At 35.6% G+C, this 12,054-nt stretch overlaps 1 long non-coding RNA gene across 1 annotated transcript; it reads right to left on the reverse strand.

The window, feature by feature from the left end:
- Positions 1 to 10,389: 10,389 nt before the first annotated feature.
- LOC113321651 lies at positions 10,390 to 10,951 on the reverse strand. Its single transcript, XR_003346819.1, has 3 exons — positions 10,729 to 10,951; positions 10,534 to 10,636; positions 10,390 to 10,424 (listed from the first exon to the last, which is right to left on the reverse strand). It is a non-coding gene; the product is annotated as an uncharacterized LOC113321651 (long non-coding RNA).
- Positions 10,952 to 12,054: the final 1,103 nt, after the last annotated feature.

Below are 12,054 nucleotides of genomic sequence, written 5' to 3' on the forward strand. Positions count from 1 at the left end.
CAAAGGAATTGTTCCAGTGCACGCACTTATCAAATGTTGGAAACGCTGGGATACTGTAGAAACTAGGTGAATTATAGGTTTAGTTGCTTGGTCTCAACTATACCAATTTGGTTTGGATTTTGTATAGTGGCTTACTTATGAAAGTACTCAATTCTGGGCTAGGTCTCGGGCTGCATTTGCGGTTTCTTTATTAAAAAAATCTTGTCGTGTCATTTACTTTTGTTTTCCGCAATTATAATTGTTGTTATTATAATTTAAAATAAATTACACAAACGTTAATTCCGTATTACTTGATAGTGATCCTATGGAGTTTGGTTAAGTCCGAACCTATTATCAAGTAATCACATTTTGATTGTTGTATTGTATCGATCTCGTATCCATAGACGATCACACAAAGTGTGAATACCGATTCGTTGTATTGTCTCGACTCAGTCCATATACAATCACTTTCGGTAAGAGGAATCATAGGTGGAAAATTTTAGATTGAGGTATATTTGGGTACCCTCGTCTTTTCAGCTGAAGAATAGTTATCTTACCAAGGAAGTTCCTGTTGAATAAATTGCTCAATGTATCAATCAGATGAGTCCATTAAAGGCCTCGGATCCAAATAGTATCCAAGGGATTTTTTACAGAACTTATTGGAAATTGTTGGTATGTATGTGGTCTCTGTTACTCGTGATTCTTATCTAAAGGTATTCTCAATCCCGGTTTTAGTAATACCTTTATAACCTTAATTCCTAAGATTTAAACTGCGTCTTCTATTAAACGTTTTCTCCCTATTAGCCTTTCCAATTTGTTACAAAATTATTTCAAAAATCACGGCTAACCGTCTTAATCCTTTCTTTCCAAAGTTAATTTCTTCAATCCAAAATGCTTTTGTGAAAGGTCGATCTATCTTTGATTCTATCATCCCCACCAATTAAATTTTCCGTTCTTTTCGCTATAAAATCGGGGTCTAAAGCTTAGATGGCTCTTACAATCGATTTTGAAAAGGCTTATGATTATCTCTAGTGGAGTTTCATTTATAAAGTTTTACTGTCTTTGGGTTTTAACTCTGTATGGATTAATTGGCTTATATTGTGTATCTCAAGTGTTTCGTTTCAAGTTCTTTTTAATGGTGCGCCCAGCGACGTATTATATATGAAAAGGCGAGGGTACCCAAATATAACTCAAGCTAAAACTTTTCCTACCTATAAGTCCTTTCTCCGAAAGTGATTGTCTATGTACTGAGTCGAGACAATACAACTAATCAGTTCACACTTCATGTGATCGTCTATGGATACGAGATCGAGACAATACATAACGAAGTATGTGTACTTGATACAAAGGTTCATACTTAACCAAACACAATAGGATTGCTTATCAAGTAAATAAGAATTAACGTTTGTGTAATTTACTTTAATTATAATAAAATAATTATAATGCGGAATATAAAAGTAAATGACACAACAAGATTTTGTTAACGAGGAAACCACAAATGCAGAAAAACCCCGGGACCTAGTCCAGAATTGAATACTCTCAGGATTACGCCGCTACACAAAATTATACTAACTTAGTATAGTTGAGACCAAGTAACTAAACCTATAGTTCACCTAGTTCCTTATGTATTCCCACGCCTCCAACTTATAAACAAGTCACGTACTTGGAACAATTCCTTTGGTTCGTATTCCAAACAGTAATGGAACAACAAATATGTTTGGTATCAACTCTATTCAACCAAGTGATATGAGTCGGACAAAGGCTCTTCCGTTTATCTCAATATAAACTCCTTCGTCAGGTCCTTAGATCTATCTTATGTTCAATCACCCAAAGGTAATCGATTAAGATTAAGCCAACAACACCTTTAATCCGAAGAACCGTGTTGATGCCGATCTACTTAATTAATCAATCCAATCTACCACAAGGATAAACCGATTATTAATTGGATCATCTTTTACCGAAATAACTATTTTGCACACCAAAGATTATAAAACCCAAGTCAGAGCTTCAATATCTTCTTTGTCTTAAAATCTTCTTAACTCTTCAATAAACACCTGCACACAATCACTTGAATATCTTGTGATCAATCACGCACCCAACGGAGTCTGTTAACAATGGATTATCACAAGACGTCTTTAGAACTAACAACAGTCTAAAGATCCCTGTCGAAACTCTGAACTAGTTTGAGTGAATCTTATATCAGAAGATAATATTCTCAAGAATAAACAAACTAGGTGCAATCATATTTCAACCACCGTTAGTCAATCAAATCAGTCGAAAACAAAAGATAAACCGCAATTATCTAGTTTCCCACCAAGGGGTCGCGCTAGAGCTTATCAATCCCAAAGAAGACTTTAAACTGAGCGACCGTAAGAGATTTCACCTAATTAGGTTACTCTCCTCTCCGAATAGGAGGCTACACCAGCAACAACAACAAAAGAGTAAATCTGTTGTTACGAAGGATTAGTTTACTAGAAAGGAAAACTTCAAGTATTTATAGAAAAGGAAGTTTTGATACCAAGGAATTTCCAAAACCGAAAATATTCTCAAGATATTCATTAAAGCACAAATTCGGTTTCCATAATTCCTGGAAATGCTCTGTCCAAAAATAACGATCGAAATCTCCCGGAAAATCTAATTAGTAAATGCACATTACTAATTCTGTAATTTCCCTACAAAATGAAATTAAGAACTTTAATTAAAAGATTCTTAACTTACTTATGTTTCGATCCTGGGATTCTCTTCCCTTAGCCGTTAAGGAATATCTTTGAACAATTAAAGAAATAAACATTCACAACAAAGTTTGTCGACATCTTATCTTTGTAAGTTCTCTTTCACACTTACAACCTTGAAACCGATTTTCCACACTTCCAAACAAGTTTAGAATTGGTTCATTTGAATTTAAAGAACTATGTGATTGATCAAACCAACATTCAATCACAATCATGGGTTTACGGTTCTACCAAAACAAGTTTCGGTTCTACCTCCATGTGAGTACGGTGCATCGTCACACTAGCTTTCCAAAAATTCGGTTGACTAGGTACTAGAATCGGTTCCCCACATATATGTAGTATCTAACTTATACGTGTTGCACATGTCCATAGGATCAGTTCCTTTTTTCCTAAAAACGTGTTGCACATGTCCATAGGATCGGTTCCCCTTTATCTATAAACCTTGCTGCACCCAAACAAGGATCGGTTCCCTTTGATGTACTGCACCCCTTACAAGGATCGGTACCCCTCTCCCAAAAGTTGTCATACATACAAACCCGATTATACCCCAGGTGATTACTTAAGATCGGTTTTACTAGCAAAAGTTATACCAATACATAAGTCAGGCCTTTGTGAATAGTTCTACCAAGAACAAAACAAGTTGTGAGCGGTTATACTCAATCACACATATTGGTTGTTCATAAGATATACGATGAATAACAAAACCAATAACACCTGGAAGTTTCCTTTTCGGTTCACAAACGATTTTATGAACTTACTTCCTTAGAACACATGTAAACATTGTTCCCTAGGATGAAATCCTTACCTCATACCCATACATAATCACAATAGCATTCAAATGATTATGGCGATGTCTTATCTACAAAGTTTAATGGTTAAGCAATAAACCTCGTATTGTATTCCTTAATATTATATCTATCTGGAGTTCACATATGCTTCGCAGTTATGTTTTCAATATACACGACTTGAAAGATATGTTAGGGAATGAAACAGTTCAAGTCAAATATCACCAACCTCAAGTGGAAGGATGATTGTTTTCGTTGTAGCTCCTTGCTTCTTCACATCTTCAAGACTTCGCAATACTTTTAATGTCTCATATCCTAATACTTTCAAGCTAACCTATACGAAGTTGACTCTAGTACATAATCAAGCGACTGTTAACATGAGTTTTGATTCACTAAAATATGACAACCAAACTTGACATACCAACACTTGTGATAAACAGAACTCTTGTATCGGCCTAGGAATTTTTTTGGAATATGACATCATCATTTGATAAGATTGTTTCCTGGATCCAATCTTAGAAAATTGATCAACTACAAAACAGCATGATCTGAAATCATTCCCTTTTGTGTGTAAGAGTTGATTATTACAACCGTCTGAGAGATAATCATTGTCACAATTGATGATCATTGATTTTGACCGGATATTAGTCAAAAGATTATCCCTAGAAATCCATTCATCATGATCCTTGTGAGAGGTATCACAATGTTGTATATTAGTCAAGAGATTCTTCAGGTTAGAATCACATATCCTTGTTTTAACTAATATAACTCCTTTGGCTTGAGAAGATTCAAGACCTTTAGATTCAGCACCTTTATGAATCAAGAAATCTCTGACGATCTTTTAGGCAGATGGATAATAGGTATTATCCTTTAGATTATATTTTTCAGCAAGCTTTCTGAAAAACTTGATCTCATTCTAGACATCTGAACCTGACTTCTTTGCCACATCAGTTTGTTTTCTAATTAACCCATCATGGTTAATATTGTTGTGTTCCACTAGTGAACTTATAGTGCATACCTGTTTATCAGTTTTTGAAAACAAACTTTCTTTAAGAAGTATATCATCTTCTTGCTCAACGTTAACAATCAGACATTAGATTCAATTCTTATAGGTTGGATCGCACCAAACACAGATTGTTAGATCTTTTCGTGTTTTCCTGCTCTGATACCAATTGAAAAGGCGAGGGTACCCAAATATACCTCAAGCTAAAACTTTTCCTACCTATAAGTCATTTCTCCGAAAGTGATTGTCTATGGATTGAGTAGAAACAATACAAGCAATTGGTTCACACTTCGTGTGATCGTCTATGGATACGAGATCGAGACAATACAATAACGAAGTATGTTTACTTGATACAAAGGTTCGTACTTAACCAAACATAATAGGATTGTTTATCAAGTAAATAAGAATTAACGTTTGTGTAATTTACTTTAATTATAATAAAACAATTATAATGCGGAATATAAAAGTAAATGACACATAAATATTTTGTTAACGAGGAAACCGCAAATGCAGAAAAACACTGGGACCTAGTCCATAATTGAATACTCTCAGGATTAAGCCGCTACACAAAATTACACTAACTTCGTATAGTTGAGACCAAGTAACTAAACCTATAGTTCACCTAGTTCCTTCTGTATTTCCACGCCTCCAACTTATAAATAAGTCACGTACTTGGAACAATTCCTTTGGTTCGTATTCCAAACAGTAAAGGAACAACAAATTTGTTTGGTATCAACTCTATTCAACCAAGTGATATGAGTCGGACAAAGGCTCTTCCATTTATCTCAACATAAACTCCTTCGTCAGGTCCTTAGATCTATCTTATGTTCAATCACCCAAAGGTAATCGATTAAGATTAAGCCAACAACACCTTTAATCCGAAGAACCGTGTTGATGCCGATCTACTCAATTAATCAATCCAATCTACCACAAGGATAAATCGATTATTAATTGGATCCTCTTTTACCGAAACAACTATTGTGCATACCAAAGATTACAAAACCCAAGTCAGATCTTCAATATCTTCTTTGTCTTCAAATCTTCTTAAATCTTCAATAAACACCTGCATACAATCACTTGAATCTCTTGTGATTAATCACGCACAGAACGGAGTCTGTTAACAATGGATTATCACAAGATCGTCTTTAGAACTAACAACAGTCTAAAGATCCCTGTCGAAACTCTGAACTAGTTTGAGTGGATCTTATATCAGAAGAGAAGATTCTCAAGAATAAACAAACTAGGTGCAATCAGATTTCAACCACTGTTAGTCAATCAAATCAATCGAAAACAAGATAAACCGTAATTATCTAGTTTCCCACCAAGGGGTCGCGCTAGAGCTTCTCAATCCCAAAGAAGACTTCAAACTGAGCGACTGTAAGAGATTTCACCTAATTAGGTTACTCTCCTCTCCGAATAGGTGGCTACACCAGCAACAACAACAAAAGAGTAAATCTGTTGTTACGAATGATTAGTTTGCTATAAAGGCAAACTTCAAGTATTTATAGACAAGGAAGTTTTGATACCAAGGAATTTCCAAAACCGAAAATATTCTCAAGATATTCATTAAAGCACAAATTCTGTTTCCATAATTCTTGGAAATGCTCTGTCCAAAAATAACGATCGAAATCTCTCGGAAAATCTAATTAGTAAATGCACATTACTAATTCTGTAATTTTCCTACAAAATGAAATTAATAACCTTAATTAAAAGATTCTTAACTTAATTATGTTTCGATCCTGGGATTCTCTTCCCTTAGCCGTTAAGGAATATCTTTGAACAATTAAAGAAATAAACATTCACAGCACGGTTCTACCTCCATGTGAGTACTGTGCATAGTCACACTAGCTTTGCAAAAATTTGGTTGACTAGGTACTAGGATCGGTTCCCCACATATATATGGTATCTAACTTATATGTGTTGCACATGTCCATAGGATCGGTTCCCCTTTGCCTAAAAACGTGTTGCACATGTCCATAGGATCGGTTCCCCTTTCTCTATAAACCTTGTTGCACCCCATACAAGGATCGGTTCCCTTTGATGTCCTGCACCCCTTACAAGGATCGGTTCCCCTCTCCCAAAAGTTGTCAAACATACAAACCCGATCATACCACAAGTGATTACTTAAGATTGGTTTTACTAATAAAAGTTATACCAATACATAAGTCAGGCCTTTGTGAATAGTTCTACCAAGAACACAACAAGTTGTGAGCGGTTATACTCTATCGCACATATTGGTTGTTCATAAGATATGCAATGAATAACAAAACCAATAACACCTAGCAATTTCCTTTTCGGTTCACAAACAAGTTTATGAACTTACTTCCTTAGAACACATGTAAACATTGTTCCCTAGGATGAAATCCTCACCTCCTGCCCATACATAATCACAATAGCATTCAAATGATTACGGCGATGTCTTATCTACAAAGTTTAATGGTTAATCAATAAACCTCGTATTGTATTCCTTAATACTATGTCTATCTAGAGTTCACATATGCTTCGCAATTATGTTTTCAATATGCACACTTGAAAGATACGTTAGGGAATGAGACAGTTTAAGTCAAATATCACTAACCTCAAGTGGAAGGATGATTGTTGTCGTTGTAGCTCCTTGCTTCTTCACATCTTCAATACTTCGCAATACTTGTAATGTCTCATATCCTAATACTTTCAAGCTAACCTATACGAAGTTGATTCTAGTACATAATCAAGCGACTCTTAACATGAGTTTTGATTCACTAAAATATGACAAACAAACTTGACATACCAACGCTTGGTAGGTTCAATCAAGCAATTCTCTAACAATATCCTTCCAGAGGCCTTCGGTAGGGGGATCCTTTATCCACCTATATCTTTATCGTTTTTTTTAAGGTTCTCGGTAAAATGACAAATCACGGTACATCGACTAATCAAACCTTTAGGTTTAAAATATGTCTTCGGGTTCTTATGATTACTCATACTTTCTATGCGGATGATAATTTTGATTTTTCTTGAATCTACTGTTCGAAATATCATTAGTATTAAGAATATTCTCAAACAGTTTTCAGCTTGGTCTGGTCAACTAGTTAATGCCTCTAAGTCTATGGTTATTTGTTCTAGTAATCTCCCTCGGAGACTTGCTTGATATCTTTGTCGAAGTTTTCATATGAAGTTTTAGTACAAGTTATGGTATGTACTTGGGCATTAACATTCAGTGGGGACGTCTTTCCTATAGTAATTTTTGCGGACTCGTTATTCAAGATTACTAATCGTCTCAGTGGTCGGAAAAATAAGGGTCTTAACTTAGTTGGTAGAGATATTCTTTTTAAATCTGTATTGGATCTTTCCTTGAATCATCTGATGTGCACTTTGAAAATTTAAAAGTTGATAACCTTGGAAGGATTTTTCTATGGTGTAATGTGCAAGGTAAGCAAAGCATTCATATTATCCGCTGGAGCAAGGTTTGTAAACCTGTTTGGCTCGGTGGCTTGGGTATTAGGGACCTAGAGATTAATAATATTTCTTTTCTTGCAAAGACTGCTTGGATGATTTCTAACAATCCCGATTCATTGATATCTTTGCTTTTTAAGACTAAAATATCATAAAACGACTCAGTCTTGGTAAGAAATTCCCCCTAGTCGTGCTTCATAGAGTTGGCGCCGTATTCTTAAAGGAAATGAATTGATTAAAGAGGGTATGGAATGGGATATTGGGACTGGCGATCAGGTGAATGTTTGGCTGGATACTTGGTGCTGTGATGTTCCCTTACCCCAGATCCTTGGTCTGAGGCTCATGTTAATCCTTATCTACCTGTTTCTGATCTTATATATTGATCCTAGTTCACATAGTTGGGACCTCTCGTCCATTTGCTCTTCTGTCATAATTCCACACAGAAGCATATTTTGGCTATTCCTCTCTCAAAGTATGTTCCTTATTCTGATCACATGATTTGGGCTCTAGTAAAGACGATAATGCTTCAATTAAGACTTGTTATAATTGGTTAGCTATGTCCTAAAATAATTCTTCAATGATCAATTCTAAGTGGAAACACCTTTGGAAACTTCGATGCCCGGCTTATATTAAACATTTTCTGTGGTTGTTAGCCAATGGAAAAACTTCAGTGAGAGAATATTTGCAGAAATGAGGGACAGATATCCCTGTTTCTTATCCTCTCCGTCATACACATAGAGAAACTATTTCTTATATGTTCTTAACATGTGACCAAGTTTTACCTATTTGGGATTCTCTCTAGTTTGCTTATGGCATCCAGTTTCCACATCTTAATATGTCTCTTGATTGGCTTAATGTTGTTTTGAAGTTGCGAGCTGCTGATGAAGCAGTTCCATGGAACATTATTCTCCCATATATCCTTTGGTTAATTTGGAGTGCTAGATTATATTTTCTTGGAAACCTTTTGACCGGAGGAATGTTATTGCTTCTACTTATAATGATGCTGATGAGTATTGTTAGGGAAAATTTCTTGTTTGGTCCATATTAGAGCTGGCAAACGGGCGGGACGGGTCTGGTTTGTGACCAACCCGCGGGTTACGGGTTAATACAAGGCTGAGCTTGCGGGTTGAAATTCTTCACGGGTGGTCATTTATCCCACCCGTGCCCGTCCCGGATAAAGCTCGCGGGTTCACGGGTTACCTGGTTTTTGTTGAGTCAACTCGTCAAAAATCGATTTCTGGACTATTTCCTTCCACATTCAGGGCATTTAAAGTTCCTTTCCTACAAGCTACAACCTAAGTATCTAACATTCATCCAATTCATTTGGTATATCAATTCAAAAACTCAAAATTGCAAAACTAAACAAATTAGTCTTCTTAAAGAAACACAGACACAGTCACACAGATACTACATTACAAGCCTTGCACACCCCCTTCGTTGTACCATCCTTATACTTACGAGTTTAAAAAATTCCCAAACTTCGGATCTAAGTCTATTTTTATTTCCACGTTCAACTTGTGCAGGTGCACAACCAACAGTTGGATCCTCATTCACAGAATCTAGCATCTCAACATCATCATCATCATCTTGACCGTCACCACTCATAACATCGTTGTAATGGTCTGGTTCTGGTAACTCTTGTTCTTGTACACTTGACATCGTGAAATGGATGGAGCCACAAAGAACAAGTCAAAGAGTCATTCAGAGAATCAGAAACGTGAAAAACTGGCAATGTAAAGAAAAGAAAAAAAAATCAACTGTCTATTGAAACCTAACCATATTTCAGAAATTCTAAATCTGTTGTAAGTATTTATACAATTCTTCTTCTAAGCATAATGCTCTGATGGTGGTGGTGCTATTTATGTTGCTGGCTGTGTTGGTGACTAAAAAGTATAGACTACGAATCTATTGAGAATTTGTCACTTGTATGAGTTGTTTGTGTAAAAGCTATCTTCATCAGGTGTATCATTGATTTCTAAGAGAAAGAGACATCACAGAACAAATTGACCTACCAGTATCGTACCTAATAGTTCATCATATATAAACCTAATGTCAATGAAATTCAGACCTCAAATTCCACTACTGATATAGTCGAATATTCCAACCAAATCATACAACTAAACACAACATTGAAGAATAACTTGAACTGAAAAAGATGCAGTAACTGATAGCAATAACAACACATGGAGGCAAAAGGACTCACTCTCTCCCCAGTACATTTAATCAAAGATGGTGCTTGATGTCCCCCTGAGTTCCATGGAAAGGTTACAGATGAGATTTTGTTCATCACTAAACAGTAATTAAGTTGCAGGACAGAGAGACAAGAGTATTCAGATAAATTGTGGGGGACAAATCGATAAACACAACCAAAATTACCAATTAAAGAATCTAAATATCCTATGTGCAAACTACAGCAGAGATTACCAACAATAAAATTAGAATTTGGGAAAAAAGGCTAGTATTTCATCTGCTGGTATGAGTATTCTCGGTAGACTGAATGAATAAAAAAAGTAAAGGGGTTAGATTTAAGAAATTAACAATTGATTACCAAAACCCATGTTTTATTTTGATGATATTTACGAGAAAAGAAAAGAAAACTTACTTTTGATTGTAACTGTAAGAAGATGAAATCCGAAATTCAAACACGAGATCTGAAGTTAACCTTTACAGTGAACCTTTAAATACATGAGATCGATCTTCTTCTGCTGTTACACGAAAATTTCAGAGACAAAAAATGATATCTGGAAATAGTGAAGAGAAAAATCTTGGGTAAAACTTTGAAGTATGTTGTTGTTACCTGCTAGCCTTTAAACTTTGATCTTTAGATTTCAATTTGTTGTTCTGTGACTGTGATTCGTACCTGCCATCAGATTCAGAAGACTCAGCAGGGAAGAAGAAAAGAAGAGGAAGAATGAAGGCGGCAGCGGCTTAGGCTTAGGGAGTTAGGGTTTCTTTCTTCGTTTTTAACTTTTTATATGAGGGAAACAAGATATTGTGACACGTACGTAACAGGCTTACATTACTGTGACACGCGGCCTAATGGTGAGGAATGAGCCGGGTTAACCCGCGGGTTTCACGGTACGGGCCGGGTTAACCCGTTTCTTCACAAGCCATTAATTATACAACCCGCGCCCGTCTTGTTTAGTTACGATCCGGGACGGGTGCGGGTTTTCACGGGACGGGACGGGCTAACCCGCGGGTTTTGGCTTGGTTTGCCAGCTCTAGTCCATATAGTTATTTATAATAGGGTCCAACCGGATCTTTTTTTTATTCGCAGGTCCAAAATTAATTAAAACATGGAAATGTCCATAATACCCATTACTACCAAACGTGTGTCTACACTACTTACAAATTTGAGTACATATCTGGTACACTGCTTACAAATCTGAGTACATATCTGCTACACTACGTACAAATCTAAGTATGTATCTGCCTCACTGCTTACATATAGAGTATGTATCCGTTGGAAATATTGAACCTGTAAATGTGACCAGAATATAACAATATTAAAACACAGCAACAAAACTAGCATCCATTTAAGTATTTCGCATACGTACTCATGGATCAAACCAAAATAAAATGGCAAAACTATGAATAAAACAGAATTAAAAGAAGTTTTTATCAGTACAACATATACGTACCGCGGATTCATAAACTAAAAACTCAATTACATGTCAAGAAGTGATGAATCCATGAATATAACCGAATCAAAGCACATACTTCAGTATTTCACATACGAACTCATGGATCAAACCAAAAAAAGTGGCAAAACTCTGAATAAAACAAAATCAGAAGAAGTTTTAACCAGTACAACATATATGTACTCCTGGATCAAACCAAAAAAATAAGAGAAAACCTATAGATTCATAGTAAACAAAAAAAGAAAACAGTACGTCAGATATGTATTGATGGTTAATACACAAAAGAAAATTGAAAATCAAACCAAAGACCATAAAAATATCAGATCTTCTAATGAAATAAACATAAAACATGATTTTTTATTTAGATCTGAACTTGTTTCATTAAAATCCACCAATATATCATATACGTACCGATGATTAATACGCAAAAGCAACTCAAAAGCATATAAAAAAAACCAAAATGGAACTAAAATCAGCTGCAT

Source organism: Papaver somniferum, chromosome 11, assembly GCF_003573695.1.
Source record: "Papaver somniferum cultivar HN1 chromosome 11, ASM357369v1, whole genome shotgun sequence".
Taxonomy (NCBI): domain Eukaryota; kingdom Viridiplantae; phylum Streptophyta; class Magnoliopsida; order Ranunculales; family Papaveraceae; genus Papaver; species Papaver somniferum.